The sequence below is a fragment of the Lepidochelys olivacea genome, assembly GCF_965140295.1.
Source record: "Lepidochelys olivacea isolate rLepOli2 genome assembly, chromosome: 1".
Lineage (NCBI taxonomy): Eukaryota > Metazoa > Chordata > Testudines > Cheloniidae > Lepidochelys > Lepidochelys olivacea.
In genome coordinates this window covers 27532996-27551252 of record NC_140411.1, presented here as the reverse complement: position 1 = coordinate 27551252, position 18257 = coordinate 27532996, and the positions used below count along the sequence as shown (strand labels likewise).

The window sequence follows — 18257 nt, the reverse complement described above, 5'->3', positions numbered from 1 at the left end:
TGGGACTGAAGGTATGTTAGATTCACAGCAGAAGGTAGGAGATTACTTAATTGTCTTACACATTTAAATTAATTCTCTTTAATCTTTTTATACACATTGTAAACAAGATCTCTGTATCCCTTGAAAACTAGATTTCAAAATCTGGGTAAAAATATTAATGAATCCAGAAATCTCAGTTTATTTACTTTTTTTTTTTTTTTAAACAAAAACCAAGCAGGGAAGAGCTTTGTAAACAGTTTTGACCTTTAGAGAGCCCAGCACTCTATATATTTATTCCAAAAATAAAAAACACTTTGAAACTGCTAGGAACAAAATGGTCATTTACATGGAATTGGCTGCGTTATTGCTACACTTCATTTACAGTAATCAAGAGTACGCACCCTAAACGTTAACAAAGCATTACACAGAGGAAAAAAACAGAACAACTATTGCCAGTAGCCAGAGTAATTATAAAACTCTTACTCCTTGTTCCTGGAGTATGGTTCTCAATCTAATGCTAAATCCAAACTAAAAACATGCACGGGACAAAAAGAAAAGGAGTACTTGTGGCTCCTTAGAGACTAACCAATTTATTTGAGCATAAGCTTTCGTGAGCTACAGCTCACTTCATCAGATGCATACTGTGGAAAGTGTAGAAGATCTTTTTATACACACAAAGCATGAAAAAATACCTCCCCCCGCCCCACTCTCCTGCTGGTAATAGCTTATCTAAAGTGATCACTCTCCTTACAATGTGTATGATAATCAAGGTGGGCCATTTCCAGCACAAATCCAGGGTTTAACAAGAACGTTGGGGGGGGGGGGCGGAAAAAACAAGGGGAAATAGGTTATCTTGCATAATGACTTAGCCACTCCCAGTCTCTATTCAAGCCTAAGTTAATTGTATCCAATTTGCAAATGAATTCCAATTCAGCAGTCTCTCGCTGGAGTCTGGATTTGAAGTTTTTTTGTTGTAATATCGCAACTTTCATGTCTGTAATCACGTGACCAGAGAGATTGAAGTGTTCTCTGACTGGTTTATGAATGTTATAATTCTTGACCTCTGATTTGTGTCCATTTATTCTTTTACGTAGAGACTGTCCAGTTTGGTCAATGTACATGGCAGAGGGGCATTGCTGGCACATGATGGCATATATCACATTGGTGGATGTGCAGGTGAACGAGGCTCTGATAGTGTGGCTGACGTTATTAGGCCTACAACGGTGTGCCCTGAATAGATATGTGGACACAGTTGACAACGGGCTTTCCTGCAAGGATAGGTTCCTGGGTTAGTGGTTCTGTTGTGTGGTGTGTGGTTGCTGGTGAGTATTTGCTTCAGGTTGGGGGGCTGTCTGTAGGCAAGGATTGGCCTGTCTCCCAAGATTTGTGAGAGTGTTGGGTCATCCTTCAGGATAGGCTGTAGATCCTTAATAATGCGTTGGAGGGGTTTTAGTTGGGGGCTGAAGGTGATGGCTAGTGGCGTTCTGTTATTTTCTTTGTTAGGCCTGTCCTGTAGCAGGTGACTTCTGGGAACTCTTCTGGCTCTATCAATCTGTTTCTTCACTTTCGCAGGTGGGTACTGTAGTTGTAAGAATGTTTGATAGAGATCTTGTAGGTGTTTGTCTCTGTCTGAGGGGTTGGAGCAAATGCGGTTGTATCACAGAGCTTGGCTATAGACAATGGACCGTGTGGTGTGGTCAGGGTGAAAGCTGGAGGCATGTAGGTAGGAATAGCGGTCAGTAGATTTCCGGTACAAGTAGTCGTATCCACATTTATGGGTGGTTCCTAGTTTACTTAGGGTTGCCAGCTTTCTAATGTCTGAAACCCAGACCCCCTGCCCTGCCTCTTCCCTCAAAGCTCCTCCCTGCATTGTTCGCTGCTCTCCCCCCAGCCCCCTTCTTTGTCCCTGGATCCTCTCTACTTCCCTCCTTCCCTCTCTCCCAGCTGGGCTCCCTCTCCTCCTGAGCTGGGCCAGGAGCTGGAGCCCCTGACACGGAGCATGCCTGCCATGAGATGCAGGTTGGAGGTAGCCCCGGCTGACCAGGGGCTGGCATGGGTTGATGACCTGGTGCCTCCCCCGCCCCGCCCCGGTAACCAGTGCCAGGTCCTCTTTTTTACTGGACTTTCTGGTCAGAAACCTGACACTTGGCAACCCTAAGTTTACTATCAATAACCCGATCATTACTATCAATATTTCATCTAAAATATAGCGAAACTAACAAAGGATCATTCTATCAGCAAGTTTATACCAAATACTAGTTCTCAAATCCATTTTTTATTTGTGTACTGTTTTAATAAGTGAGTGCTGCACATACAGGTGTACATGTAAATGGGCTGAAGTTACCGTGTATATTGCTTATTCACAGCTGCTGGATGGAGTAAAATCTGCTTCTGGGTTTGAGAGTATGGCATCCTTCAGTCACTGTACCATAATGAAAATTTACTTCAAATTTTCTCCTTTTACTTAAGCACTTTACTTAAGGTTTAAAACAAACGAAAGGAAGCATTTCTTCACACAACGCATAGTCAACCTGTGGAACTCCTTCTGAAGGCCAAGACTATAACAGGGTTTAAAAAAGAACTAGATACATTCATGGAGGATAGGTCCATCAATGACTATTAGCCAGGATGGGCAGGGATGGTGTGCCTAGCCTCTGCTTGCCAGAAGCTGGGAATGGCAACAGAGGATGGTTGATGATAAACACTTGATGATTATCTGTTCATCCCCTCTGGGGTACCTGGCATTAGCTACTGTCGGAAGTCAGGATACTGAGCTAGACAGACCTTTGGTCTGACCCAGTATGGCTGCTCTTATGTTCTTAAGTGGTAAAGGTGTAACTTTTTAGAACAGAAAATCCTGATGTGTAATATCAATGAAAATGTTCATTACTTTATTTCTTCATAAACGTCATTAAAACACTTTGGGGGATGACTAAAACATTTCTTTGCAGTGCTGGGAACCCAAACACCATGATCACTGTGCTAGACACAGAGCATCTGAACCAGAAATTAAAAACTAACTAAAAAAAGAGAAACTAACCTGCTTAGTTTCATACTCCAGTATGAAAGGCAGTAAGTAAACCAACAGGATACAATTAAACCCTACAAGGTAAGGGAGCAGCCTTCTTTAAAAGAATCATTACAACTGTTTATATCAAATAGAGCAGAAAGTTGTGACAAGTCAATGAAACTTTGCTAGAAACATTCCTTGACTCCAGCTTGGAGCCAAAACATCAGACACTATTGATAGAGCCCTTCACGCATCCAATCAGCATCCACCAGAATCAACATGCATCCAACCCGCTATCTTCTAGCCGTCCTTTATGTGTATCCGCATCCACACCTGCAGCAGGAAGCTGTCTCACAAATGCCAGCGACAGGGTCTGGAGGGGGAGGAGAGGGAGCAGAGATGAGCGGGCAGGGGCGCGGGGTCTTTCAGGGAAGAGGCGGCATGGGGGCGGGGCCTGGGGGAAGGGGTTTTGCATCATGCACTGCTCCCAGGGGCTCGCAAGCAACAGCAGCAGCAGTGCGTACTGCATCACAGCAGAGTGGAGGGGTGGGACGCCAGGGTGGGCCAGGCCATCGCTGGGATCCTGTTGCTGCCTGTGGGGCCTGAGCTGCTTGACAGGAAGTGGCGCAGCAAGCGGGTGCTGGACAGCCCCGAGTCTGGCCTGCCGCCCAGCCCCTGCCACCGGCCCCAAGCACACTACACCCCACGGACTGCCCGAGCCGGACGCCGTGGGCCAGGCACAGCCGGTGAGTAAGAGCCCAGTGCGGTTGTATCCGCATCCTATCCGCTAAAATAGTCCGCAGATATCCATGTATTTGCAGGTCTATAGACAATACTAATCTACTTCTTTCTGTCTCTAATTGCTGTCTTAATAACCTGGCTTAAAGCCCAAAATAGGGAAATCAGTTGCTCAGATTCATTCCCATCACCAGAAAAGTTCCTTTTATTGCATTTAAAACAAGATCATCATAGCATGACTTTTTATTGACAAGACAATTACTCTAAGAAAACAGCACTTAATGTAAACTGATGGCTGTTGAAACTATTTAATGGGGTAAGTCAAGAGATAAATATTGATCTCAAGTGCCTTAGCAAAGTTAAACAGAGGGACAGTCTTCTTATTCTGTGTTTCTACAGTAGCTAGCACACTAGGGTCCCTGGTCCACGACTGAGGCTTCTGGGTGCTAATACAACACAAATAATAATACATCATATAATTACACTGGAAATCTGAACAAGAAACAGAAATGGTTACAGACAATACCCTGGGGTAGTTTACAAGCTAAAGGCCCACGCATGCAATGAGGTTTGTGCAGGTTCACCCATGGCAAACTCCAGAGGATCAGGGCCTACATATCTATATGCAAGTTCCAGTTCGCTTTGTAAAATAAGGCAACCACAGAGACCTATAATAAGCAGTTTTGCCATTCCATTGACTTTAGTGGACCTGCACCCAGGAAATAAGGCATACATTTTTAACAGTGAGGGTAATTACCCATTGGAACAATTTACAGAAGGGTCATGATGGATTCTCCAACACTGGCAATTTTGAAATCAAGATGGGATGTTTTTCTAAAGACTTGCTCTAAAATGATTTAGGGGAATTTCCACAGCCTGTTGTATATAGGTGGCCAGACTAAATGATCACAATGGTTCCCTTCACGCCTTGGAATCTTTGAATCCTCAAGGAGCACTGTCAAAATGTATCAAAACGCAAAATGTGGCCCAATAAAGACTGAGGCTGCTTTTCCCAAAATGTCTAGGTGACTTAGGAGCACAACTCCCTGATTTAGGGTGGGATTTTCAAAAACATCTGAGTCTTCCCAATGACAGCACAATCTTGCCTGCCCAATAAAGACTTTACATGAAAATTAATTTGTTGCTTTGTTTTCTCTGAACAGCACACTAAGTCAGATTTTTGGAATATCATTCCTTTCCAGAAGGCTGAAAAGAATGATCTGTCACTGTGAATACAGACCCGTCAAGTAGCTCCAATTCAGGTAACAGTTTAAAAAAAAAAAAGATGGTGACTATTTGGAACAAACGTACTAGTTTAAATAGTTGCTGTGATTCAGAAGCTTTCCTTGGAGATTAGGATGTGAAAAAAGTGGGTCCTGAAGGAAATTCCTCTCCTTTAACATCCTCTCACTTCAAGCAGAATGCAACGGTTTTATACAACACTGTGCATTTTAATACTGACTTCCATCATATGCACCCTCAGAGCTTTGCAACCATTCATCAAGCAAGCCTCACCACACTCCCGCGAAATGGTAATCATTAGACTCATTGTACAGATGGGGAAAGTGACGCATGAAGAGGTTAGGCTCACTCTCTGGGGGATGCTTCTCCCCTATATAATTTACTGTCAGTGACCCTACATTTTTTATTTTTATTTTAGAAATCACAATAAATAAACGCAGTAACGCCTAACCAAAGCACTAGGGGCCCTGCCATGGCATATATACATCACATACAAAATAAGCAGCCCTCTGAGCCTAAGCCCTTCGTAATATCCAGCCATAATCAGAAGTAAAACAGACCAATAACCCATTCAGCCACAGACCTGGCCCTATTCCATCTCTGCTGCCCTTTCCCCCAAAGCCTGGTAAAAACAGAGGTCCTTGCAATCTGTCATAACTTCCAGCCCCTTCTTTTATCCAGTATAGCAGTCGTTCTCAAACTGTGGGTCAGGACCCCAAAGTGGGTTGCGACCCCATTTTAATGGGATCACCAGAGCTAGCTCAGACTTGCTGTGGCCCAGGGCTGAAACTGAAGCCCGAGCCCCACCACCTGGGGCCGAAGCTGAAGCCCAAGGGCTTCAGCCCTGGGTGTCGGGACTCAGGTCACAGGCCCCCTGCCTGGGGCTGGATGCATTTCATCACAAATGTCTGAGAAGAATATTGGGAATACACTCACAAATAATCTACAAAAGAAGTCCTCAGTGGCTGGGACATGTGCTGAAAATGGAAAAAGAACGCTTACCAAATATCACCTTTGAATGGAAGCCAGAAAATACAAGAAGAAAGAGAGGAAGACCGTGAATAACATGGAAACGAACAGTTCTGAATGACTTCAAGCACCTTTCAACATGAAATGGGAAGATTTGGAGAGAAGGGCAGTTCACAGGGAAGGATGGCAAACGTGGGTAGCCCAATATGCAGGAAAGCATGGGAGGGACTAAGGACTAAGGAAAGGCCTGGGCCTGAAGCCCTGGGGCTTTGACTTTGGTCCCCCCCCCCCCCGACACACACACACACACCTGGTCTACTAATGAGATCTGGTGCTGTGTATTAGTGTCTGCTTCCTTGACAGCCTGTTGCTAGTTTTATCTTTAACTGATCAATGGGGAAAATAGCTTGGGGAAGTATTTCCTCATGGACAGGTAATTCACCATCCATTCCTCAGTGCATTCCCCATGGGACGGGAACCAAGCAGGTCTATATGTGTGTGGGTAGTGGGGGGAGGAGAGATTGTTTGTGGAAGGTTTTTCTCCAGTGCTCCCTGGAGCTGCTTGTATGATGGAGAGAGAGAGAGAGGGATAGAGGTTTCATAATTAAAAGCCAAGTGAGTGTTGAAAGCCCCTCCGGCTGGGGATCATCTGAGCTTCTGTGTCCTGCTTGGATTTTCTAGTGGTCCAACAGGGCTTTAAATTCATGCTATAATAACTATGCGTTAGCAGAAACAGACACAAAGGATAGTGCGTCACATTATTTTATTGGCCTTACTTTGTATTGGCCACAGGCCGTGATAGCAGGCAAACTGCTGAACTGTTATATTATTATAGTGCAGGGGAGACTCTTGTCACCTTCCTGTTGTCACTATAAATCTCAGACCGAGAAATTCATTCAGGCTGGCTCAGCTATTTCATGGGATTCTTCCTCCCACCCCCTCCCCCGGCTTCTCTAAACTAACTTTCTCCTGCTGTTGGTTTGATGTCTTGGACAGAAAGAAACTTCAGCGAGCTCTAGGAAAATTTCTTCCTCCTTTCTCTCTCTTACAATCTTCAATGTGTTTATTATCTTCACAACATCCCTGTGAGCCAGGGCACTGCTATTATCCCTGTTTTACAGATAGGGAACTGAGGCACAGAGAGAAACTGGTTAGCCTAAAGTCACACAGGTTGTCTGTGCCAGAGCAGGGACTAGGACCCAGGTCTCCCAAGTGTTTGGCTCAGTGGTCCAGCCCCCAAATTAAAAGAGTTGAGATTCCAGGAAGGGGTCCCAGCCTTCTGAGCTCTAGCTGCTAGAACTTGAACACTGCCAGAAATTTCTCTGGTGGTCAGAAGATGCTCAGATAATGCAGACGTGGATATCACCAGTATGCAGAAATGAATATGACTAGATGGAAAGATTCAGTGCCCTCAAAGAATGGATGCCATTCAGGGACACTGGGTTCCTGAAAGAGATCACAAGACAGAACCCACTGATTTGAACAGAGAACACTCTGAATTATAAGCAGCATTAGAGAAAAATTAAAGTACTCAACTGCAGGAACAGGAAGGGGAAAGCATCACACTTCATGAGCATCTAGCCTCAGGGTTTAAGAGGGGAGAAGTGCAATTTCTTGCAGTGCCACTAAGCCCTGAAAAAGAGTACAGGAAGTAAGCTATTCAGCAACCAAATTGCACCATAGAAGAAACACAGATAGAAGTTAAACAATTAGAGAAAACTTAGGGGGATGGAAGGACAGTAGATGTATAAGTAGTCATTATGAATGAAAAGGCTGAAGCAACAGGATTTGGTTGCAATTTATATGTAAATGCTAAAAATTATATCATCCGTAATCATTTCAGAAAGAGACTTATTTCAAAATTGCAACATACAGACATTTTTCCTAGAAAAGCCAGACTCAAATATTTTTTTCCGTCTAGATATACAGCTGCAAAGCTAGCCAGGCCTTTTTTTTTTTAATTGACCCTTGCTAATTTTCTATCCATTCAAAGAGCTATAGATTTTAACCTGTGAACTAAGATATCTGACTCAACATCAAAATTGAAAAAGTCATTTAATTAGCAGAAAAGTATTTGCTAACAGACGGAACTTCTCCTGGCTTACCACCAAATGTAGTCCTACTGGAATCAAGCTGAATTCAATAGCACTACAGCCAAAAGTGAACACTACACACAGTAGCATTTGCAGGGTCAGGCCTTCCACATTTGCGTTGGTCTTCCAATGAAATATAGAGTTGTGTAACTGCAGGACGATTGATGTGCTCAAAATAATTGAAACTGAGGTTTGAAAGTCTTGATCAGTTTTTAATTTCTGGACAGAGAGGTTAGCCCACTTATCCCTGCCCAGCACAGGATGCAAAAGCAGAACAGTATTATTTTTGTGTAATGTGTGTCTTAACATCTCCATTATTTTAATTACATGTCAAACTTTAATATCTAATGCTATTTAAATTACAGATCAACTGAGTATAAGAAGAAGACAGGAAACAAAGCTAGATAGATGGGATGTTTACATATTGACTAATTATCTTCATTTGAAGAAAGCATAACTAAAAGCTGGGCAAAAGCATGTGAAAAATGTAGGATCATCGAAAGTAAGTGTGATATTGGTTAATGAATGCTAGTAACAACCACTGCAAAAATATGGGTGGGGTGTCTCTAATAAAGGTCATAATGCACTGAGGGCTAGATCCTGGTAGTGACTCATTTCCAGTAATACCTTACTCCATGAGTGGTCTCATTGACTTCAGTGGAACGATTCATGGAGAAATGAGGAATTAAACCAGATTAATTTTATCAGACTCTGCCCCTAAATGACAATCATAGCCTTGAAAACAAAGTAACTTCCACATGAACAGAGTGTGTGACAAACATGGGGCTGCTTTGTAGTAATGTATGAATGCTGTATGTTGACCTGGTTATTGAGAGGTTTGCTGTGGATTGGTTTAATTTAGAAGGAGGATGTATGGAAATCCAAGCAGGAAAAAAATACAAGGGCTACAGAAACCTGAAGGGAAGAACTGAAGATGCCAGAACCTGTGGGATAAGAATGGTTGATATTCAGGGTACTGTAGCCCAGGACCTAGTCTAAGAGTTAGAAAATTGCATGATTCCCCCATGAGACAGGTAAAAGCAGGAGGCCTGACACTGCAGGGGGTGCCTTGGAGAGGTTACAAAGGGAGCAAAGGTGCAGCTAACACTGTAACTAGGACAGAGTGTGCTTTATACACGCCGGGGCAAAACCACGTGGCCACACTCTTTTGACAATTTAATTTTACAGCACTGGAAATGCCCATTAGTGTGAACTCCCAACAAAAACAAAATCCAAGGAAAACCTTCCTTCCCACCTCCAATATATTCGGTTTCTTCTCTTTTTTTTTTTTTGGGGGGGGGGGGGAGGGGCAACACATTAATGCTAGTAAGATACAGTAAGTGGTGACAGCTGAGGAAAAGTATAGGTTGTGTATTTTCACCATATAAAAGTATTTCAAATGATCTAGAATTTATGTTTTATTATCAGGAGCATCCTGGATAACAAAGGTGTTTGCAAATGGCAGTGGAGTTTGATGGCTCTCTAGTGGCATATTCCAAAGAAGGAAAAATGTGTAAAATTACACACAGCTGTAAAAGTTGTGCATTTTATAAACCATTTTATGTGGTATTAAGCTGTGAATATTGAACAGCTTGACTGGAATAATTCTGTATAACCAACTCCACATAAGTGAACTTTCAAAATATGCCATAATTATATTAGGGCACCTTTAACATAAATATTTTAAAAGCTGATGTATGTTTTAAAGTTTAAATGATTAAAATAAAATTTCCCCTGTCAAATCCAGACAGACTTCATTGCCTTTAGTAGTTTGCAGCCAGATGTTACAGCAAAATTTATATTTTTTTTTAATAAAAATACACACAGAGATCACATCAAAGGGTTTTTGTTGCAATTAATTTGAACAGCAAAAGGATTATCTTAACATTTACTTTACAGAAATTGGTTGGATACCATCAATGGGGAAAGACCATATTCTAAAGTGCTGCCAGAGATAACTTACAGCTGAACAAGAAAGCACACCCAGAAGCACAGAAATGTCTGTGTTTTACAGGAATGCTGTACTCACAACTGACACAGACAAAGTATGTTTGCAGTGTTGTTGCAGTCATGCTGGTCCCAGAATATGAGAGAGACGTGATTGGTGAGGTATTATCTTTTTCTGGACCAACTTCTGCTGGTAGAAGGGATGAGCTTCCACAGTCTCACATTCAGGCCAGAATTCTGCTCCCTGAACCACACAGTGGATTTCACCTCTGATATTCTGTTCCAAAGGACTTCCAATATAGGCAACAAGAGCAGAACAGCGTAGCCAATATCTGATGCACAGCCCAAAGAACAGAATTTTGCCGTAACAAGCATCCTAACATTACAGAGAGAAATGAAGCATAAATGTGGACATACAGATACAAATGAACAATTGTTGATGAATACACAATAACAAATTAGTACAAAATGGCTGATATCCATTACCATATCACTAATGAAGACCAGGTCAAGTTCTGATGTTCTCACAATTAAGAGGTGGAAAACCTAAATTGTTCCTAGAAAGATGTCAGAAACATTAGCCTCTACAAATTAACTTTACAAAAGTAAACACTTGATTTTAGTATTACTTTAGGCTAAGTTAAAAATTAATAGAAAGGTTGAACCATAGAACAGTAGGACTGGAAGGGACCTTGAGAGACCATCTAGTCCAGTACCCGAGGCAGTTATTGGAGAAGGAAATGTATTGCAGGGAAAAATTAAACCCATGATAGCACTGCTGCCTTTCTGTGCGTCAGCAGAACCCTTGATTCCTCAGGGGTAGAGCTAGTCAGAAACAGGGCTTTCTGTTATCTTGGGGACCATTTTGGTTTTTCAGGGAAAAACTAAACAACAAATATTTTAAGCTGAAGACTTCTGGCTCAAATCCAAAAATTCAATTTGGAAATGTGGCAGCTGTGCAGGTGTAGTTCAAATGCTTTATGTCCCCTCTCTCCTCTGTGGTCCAGGCTGGACTACGTCTCCCATGACCCAGCTCTCACTGACTTTCAATGAGACTTTGACTCCTATATAACTAATGTCACTTTTGAAAACGGGAATCTAAGTCAATTAGGCAGGTAAATTCCTTACTTTGACAGGAAAACTAGAAGCACCCCATTATACCTAATAATGCAAATACCTGAACCAGGAATTTAATATAAATTTAACTGAATTCTACATGCAACTCTTACATAAGAATGCCCATATTGGGTCAGACCAAAGGTCCATCTAGCCCAGTATTCTGACAGCGGCCAATGCCAGGTGCCCCAGAGGGAATGAACAGAACAGGAAATCATCAAGTGACCCATCCCCTGTCACCCATTCCCAGATTCAACTCTTCATAGATTTAGTCAGCAGATACAACATATTTTCATTTAAAAAATGCAGACCATAGCCCATTTTCATTTCATTTTCTTTTCAATAAACCACTATGCTGGCATCACATAAATATTTATCAAACTCTATAACTCCTCAAACTGTGATGATAAATGACAGTATCCTTCAACTTGCATACTCATTACCTACAAAACTATTTTAGAAGACAGCAGTGAGATGCAATAAATGTATTCCCTTTGCCAGATAGAGACAACATGGGCAGGCTTATTTTGTTACCAACTCTATTTCCTGGTGTTTCATGTTTCCATTGCAAATAAATTTAAGCCACAATTAAGATTTTCCAGAAGTGACTGGCTTCTTTTTTGGACTCTAGCAACAGTTTGTCAGAGTATTTCCATTACTCTTTAGGTAAAATTAAAGGCTTCAGAACTGTGCATCAAATTGCTGCGCTAGTGACAGTGAATTACTACATGTATCCCATCTCCCTTTAATGGCATCCTTAATTTTTTATCATTTAGGAAAAGAAATATTTCTGAAAGCTAAAGGCTTGTCTTTGTTGGTCTAAAATTTCAGGATTGAGAAAAAAAACCCAAACAAACCTAGAGACCACAGTTAAAACCCTGACAGGGTCAATTCAGTCTTTCATTCTTCTGAAGCAGAAGAATTTAGAGCCAAATAGTTTACTGGGCGGGTGGAGGGAGTGACTTAGGCAACTAAGTGACCTTTGAAAACAGGATTTAGGTTCCTAAGTGAATTAGCAGCCTTAGAAAATTTTATCCCTGATTTGTATGGATATTAAAGATCCCATAGGATTTTTAATAACATTAGGGTTTTGCCCGCATTTGTGTACAGCTGTGACTTCAGTGGGACCTTAACGCATGCTTCAGTGCTTCCCTAATCAGGGCTCATAAGCTCTGTGCTTCAGTTTCCTCATCTGTAACAACAAAGATGATCATACTTTCCACCTCATGGGGACGTTAGGAGGCTACATTAATTGATGCATATAAAGCATACTGAGATCACAGTACCACAAGGCACTAATTGTCTCCAGTCTCTCTGTTCATTAAGAAATCATTTCATTCTATTTCTACGATAGCTAATGCCCTGGACCAGGCTGCGGTAAATATAGGAGCCTTCCTAGTGCAAGACTGCTACCAAGGGCACATTGTTGTGAGCATAGGCCAGAATGAAAGGCAGAGCTTGAGTTAAAAATGGTGTTTCATTGCACCACAGAAACATGAAAAGAGTGAACATCTGAGAGTGTGAATTAGAAATACTCCCATATTTACTGTCTAAATAAAGGACAATGGAGGGTTTCTGATGCAGGGTATTTTCAAAAGGCTACTCATATCCTTCAAAAGCTCAACCAATATAAAAACCTAAGTGCACTGTGATCTCACACAAATAGATAAAAGATCTGTGTTCATGTTACTTGTGTTAGTAGATTTTGGTATTGTAAATGATTCAGGAAGCATCCTGTACAGTTATCCTCTGAAGGAGAAAGTAGTCATTATAGACTAGACGTAACCAGAAGGTAAATGGATGAAAGTAACAGATGAGGAACAGGTTTCAGAGTAACAGCCGTGTTAGTCTGTATTCGCAAAAAGAAAAGGAGTACTTGTGGCACCTTAGAGACTAACCAATTTATTTGAGCATGAGCTTTCGTGAGCTACAGCTCACTTCATCGGATGCATGCCGTGGAAACTGCAGCAGACTTTATTTATACACAGAGAATATGAAAAAATACCTCCTCCCACCCCACTGTCCTGCTGGTAATAGCTTATCTAAAGTGATCATCAGGTGGGCCATTTCCAGCACAAATCCAGGTTTTCTCACCCTCCACCCCCCCACACAAATTCACTCTCCTGCTGGTGATAGCCCATCCAAAGTGACAACTCTTTACACAATGTGCATGATAATAAAGTTGGGCCATTTCCTGCACAAATCCAGGTTCTCTCATGTCTGGGAAACATGATGAAACTTGGCTGAAGCCCACGAACTGGGTACAATACAGCCAGCAATGTCTGTGTCTCAGAGAGGCTACCCTTTCAAGAGAGGGACAAGAAAGGCAGGGAGAGCTCTTTCTTAATTAACATTGTTTTCCTGGAATCTGGAGCCTCACAACAGCGCTAAACAGTACACATGGAGATGTCTGCTAAAATACAGCCAACAGCATTCCAAGGTAAGGACATGAGTGTAACAAGAATTACACACACACACACACCCCTCCATAACATAGAAGCTAGTTTACAGAGAGTGTAAATTCTAGGCATGCCTAAGAAAACTAGAGAGAGGGACACACCAAGCCACTTCAAAAGGCAGTGCTGGTTGAGGAAAAAGAAGAAGAACATCCAACTCCATCAAAGCCTGGATCACATCAGATGTCCACTACTGAGGGCTTTTTACTGACAAACTACCAGCCTATAAACAAGTTGATTAGAAACAGCCAAACAAGGAAGCATAAAGAATAGGCGAAGCAATGAAGATGATTTGGAATTGTACACATAGAAGGGAGGTAAACTAGCTCTCTAGTTAGCATGTATGGATGAACAAACTGTCCATAGAATCATAGGGTTAAAGAAACAGCAAGGGTCATCTAGTCTAACCCCCTGCCAAGATACAGGATTTGTTGCATCTAAACCATCCAAGACAGATGGCTATCCAGCCTCCATTTGAAAACCTCCAGTGAAGAAGCTTCCACACCTCCCGAGGCAGTCTGATCCATTGTCCTAATGTTCTTACAGTTAGGAAGTTTTTCCTGAGATTTAATCTAAATCTGCTATGCTGTAGTTCAAATCCATTGCTTCTTGTCCTGCCCGCTGTGACAAAAGAAAACAACTTTTCTCCATCTTTTTATGGCAGCCTTTCAAGTATCTAAAGAATGCTATCATATCCCCCCTTAATCTCTTCTTTTCCAAACTAAACGAACCCAGTTCCTTAAGCCTTTGCTCATATGGCTTGCATTCCATCTCTTTAATTATCTTTGTCGTTCACCTCTGGATCCTTTCCAGTTTCTCTACATCCTTTCTATACACTGGTGACCAAAATGGACACAGTACTCCAGCTGAGGCCTAACCAGTGCTGAGCAGAGTGGCACTATCACCTCCCTAGACTTGCATGCTGTGCCTCTGTTAACGCAACCTAAATTTGCATTTGCTTTTTTTGCAACAGCATCGCATTGCTGACTCATGTTGAGGTTTTGATCTGCTACAACAGATCCTTCTCAGCAGTGCTGCTCCCAAGCCAGTTTTCCACCATTCTGTATTTGTGTATTTGGTTTTTCTTCCCTACATGTAGCACCTTATATTTGTCTTTGTTGAATTTCATTTTGTTGTCTATAGTCCAGGTCTCCCCTCTGAATTTTAGCTCTATCCTCCAAAGTATTGGCACACACTCCTGCCCCCCCGCCCCCCGCTTTGTATCACCTGCAAACTTGATCAGTATGCTCTCTCTACCTATACCCAGATATGGAGGTATAGGTATAGAATTGCATCCATAACATGCAATTCTTCCATATGTGGTCAACAACATTAGGAGATAAAATAACTGGATGTTTTCTGCCAACACCCTTACACTACAGGAGAGAGTACAGTAATCTTGAGATTTTTATTGACTCCATCTACCAGTAGAGGAAAATAAACCCACTTGCTGGGCTGGCACAGAGTGAAGTTGGAAAAAAGCTGAAGTTTGGTGGGGGAAGTGGTTCGGACATGGATGTAGGGAGAAAGGCATGAGTGGAGTTTAGTTATGTGAACTTTACCTATTTATGAGTCGGAGGCACAGCCACAGTTTGCTGCTATAAATTTGACTCACTAGATTCTGAGGTGCTGAATTCTATAATTCATCAACGGTACCCAGAGAGATGTCCATCACACAGGCCAGAGAGAAGAGTTCTGGGATGAAATCCTGGTCCCAGTAAATTTCCACTGATTTCAGCAGGGCCAGAATTTCATCCCTGATTTTTTCTGTGTGAACTCAGATGCAGCTTTGATAGCACATGGAGTGACACAGACAAGAGAGCATAGAGTTGGAATTACACCCACTTACACAAGGACTGAATTTGGTTCCTTTGTATTTAACAATGATTATAATGGGTATTGCAGTCTTCCTCTCATTAAGGCAGTAGCCAAAAAATACTGATTATTTTGTACTTCTCACTTCTGCTTTCCTTCACAAATTTCACAAGAAAGACAACAGATAAGTCAATAGAGCAGGTCAGTTTAAAAAGTGACAAATTAAGTGCATGAAAACTAAATAAGCAGCAATCTCCTTATAAATTAATTCAGTCTGTGATTTCAGCTCTTCATTACATCTAGAAAGCCAATTCATCATTCAACAGCATTTAAGCTTTCACCAGCCCAACAGCAAAGCTTTATGGATTTCACCAATTTGGCAAATAGATCAAATTTTGCACTCAGATTACAAGGGTGCAAAATAACGCCCAAACCATCAAAACCTGTTGTCCACATATACTCAATGGCAATGGTAGTCACCTTTCTGGGTGGCAAAAAACACCTGATTTCTTCAATTAATTGAAGAATTTTTTTAAAGTATCAATATTCAATGTAATCACAAGTACAACTGAAAGAAAATTATTTTTTTAAATGCTTTGCTGCTAGGTAATCTTTCAAAACAGTCGAATGAAATACTGACAAGGGGCTTGTCTGATTATCATTTTAAAATATGTTTTCAAATGTGAAAGAAAAATATATTTATTCCTATATTTATTTTTTTAAAAGGGTCTATCCTAAAGATTAATTAAAGCTTCAATTCAGGAAAGCATGTAAACACACACTTAATTTGTGGTAGACAGTTAAGTCCCATTGAAGTCAAGCACATGGTTAAATAAGTATGCACTGTATTTTGCTGATCTGGGGCCATAATCCATTGTAGGCCATCAAATCTTTTGAACCAGTTGGGACACAGGTTAAAAATATGGATAATCTAGTTAAAGTCTTCAATGAACCTCTAATTTTTCAGAATTTCACCAGGTAACTTCCATTGCCTTTAGCGGGATTTGTTTTGCTTAATCCTAACTATGACGATTTGGGGACTCTGTCTATGCATAGAGTATGAATTCTGTTTGATACCAGAGGCTTTTTATAGTTATCTGTGTCAGGCTGCAAACTCCATTCTGAATGTGGGGCTTGCTGCCTTCTCTGTTGTTCTTTTAACTCCATATTAGTCTGAAATTTCAAGGAACAGTGGCACATAGATAATAGTAGAGGGTTGTTGAGCCTTGATTGTCTTCTGTTCAAACAGAAACACCCTGAGTTAGCTGCCACCCAGAAGAAGCAGTCTGCCCAGGTGGGGATCAGTTCACCTGGTGAGGGACTCTGATCAGGTTGAACAGCAGGGTCACTTGACAAAAGAGATGAGAAGTTATAAAAGAGAGGGTCTCTAAACAGTCATTTTGAGAAGAGACCACAAGTAGAGGAAGTTTGGGAAGGAGTGTGGAAAGACCCTCACAGCAGAGGTCAGAGAGATTCCTCTCTAGAGTGGTAAGGAAATTGAGATTGGGAAATGCACACAGGTGTGGTTATTTTGTCTAGATCTGTGTACTTCTTGTGCTATCCAAGTAAGGAGAAATTGTGTTTACAATCCTGTGCAAAGTCGGTCTGCATGTCTGTTAGCTTTTACTGTCACCTGCCCCTTAAGAGGTGAACTATATACTGAGAGCACCTACACCGCTGGAGTGCTGAGAGAAAGTGGGTATAACCTAAGGGACAGTCTGAGGGTCTATCACAAGTCTCAGGGACTATGCAGTTAGACCGTGGGGTCTCAGCTATCAGGAGAGAGTGCTAGACAGAGGATCTGCACCACAAGAGTGTGCAGAGAGACCCCAGCCAAGGGCAGTGTCTGGACTCTGTTCAGAGTCAAGAGAGTTAAAGCACATGGGGCCCAGTGAGGTGAGGGCCTAACACAACAGCATGGCGAGTGTCAGGTCAGAGGGAGCTCTAACAGAACTCTGTGTGTGTGATACACTATGCAACTCAGTTTCAACTCAGTAAGATCGTAGACCAAAATTTTCCAACCTGAACACCTAAAATTGTGTTTCTAAATCCATAATTATTTACCTAAATCAGTGTAGCCCGAGCACCTACAGCTACCATTATCTCCAGTTCGGGAGATCAGCACTTATAAATAAAGAGACCGCTTTTAATGGTAGCCCTGAATATTGCTTCAGATACCCAAGTTTGCATTGTTTGGTCACAGGGTTATAAATACATTGTTTGTGCCCATCTGCAGTATATAGACTGTAGCTCAAATAGGTTTAAGGGGTCTTCGATGCCTTTATTTCATATTAGGCCCACCCTCTGTTTTCCACAATGTTCAGTTTAGAATTTTGATATTTGATTAAACCGTTTGAATTAGCCAAACCATACATTTTTAATCTAATGCTTTAATACCACATTCAAAATTAAAAGCTTTAGAAAAAGAAACACATGGTCTACTTAAAACACAGCAAACCCAACATATTTAATGTAATTTCTTAAGATGCAAACTAATGTTTTCTAATTTCCACACTTAATCTAGTATCACAGCTGCACCATTAGTGCCAACAGCTATTAAATACTTAAACAGCCAGCTCCTAAACTGTGTTTTACTACACAGCTTCTCCTGCTTGATTTTTATGGTTTTAGAATGCTGGTGACTTTGCAGTTAAAAATCTTTAAAAAACATAAACTTCTTAATCAGCATTCAAATACTGCTTTCTAATGTGCATGTTTGAATTTTATTCTTATGAAGAGAATCAATATTAGCACAAACTGAATTGTGTGTTATCTCAAAGCATATGATACAGCGTGACATATTGTTTCAAACTGCTGAATGCGAACGAAAAACAACAGCATGCCAGCATTATGAGTAATACCACAGAAACAGGAATTCTTTGATCCCCAAAC

The 18257-nt window shown here is 41.4% G+C and overlaps 1 protein-coding gene across 1 annotated transcript in view; it reads right to left on the bottom strand.

The window, feature by feature from the left end:
* FAT3 (FAT atypical cadherin 3) overlaps positions 1 to 18257 on the bottom strand; it is a 561724-nt gene that overhangs the window by 415369 nt on the left and 128098 nt on the right. The window lies entirely within an intron of this gene.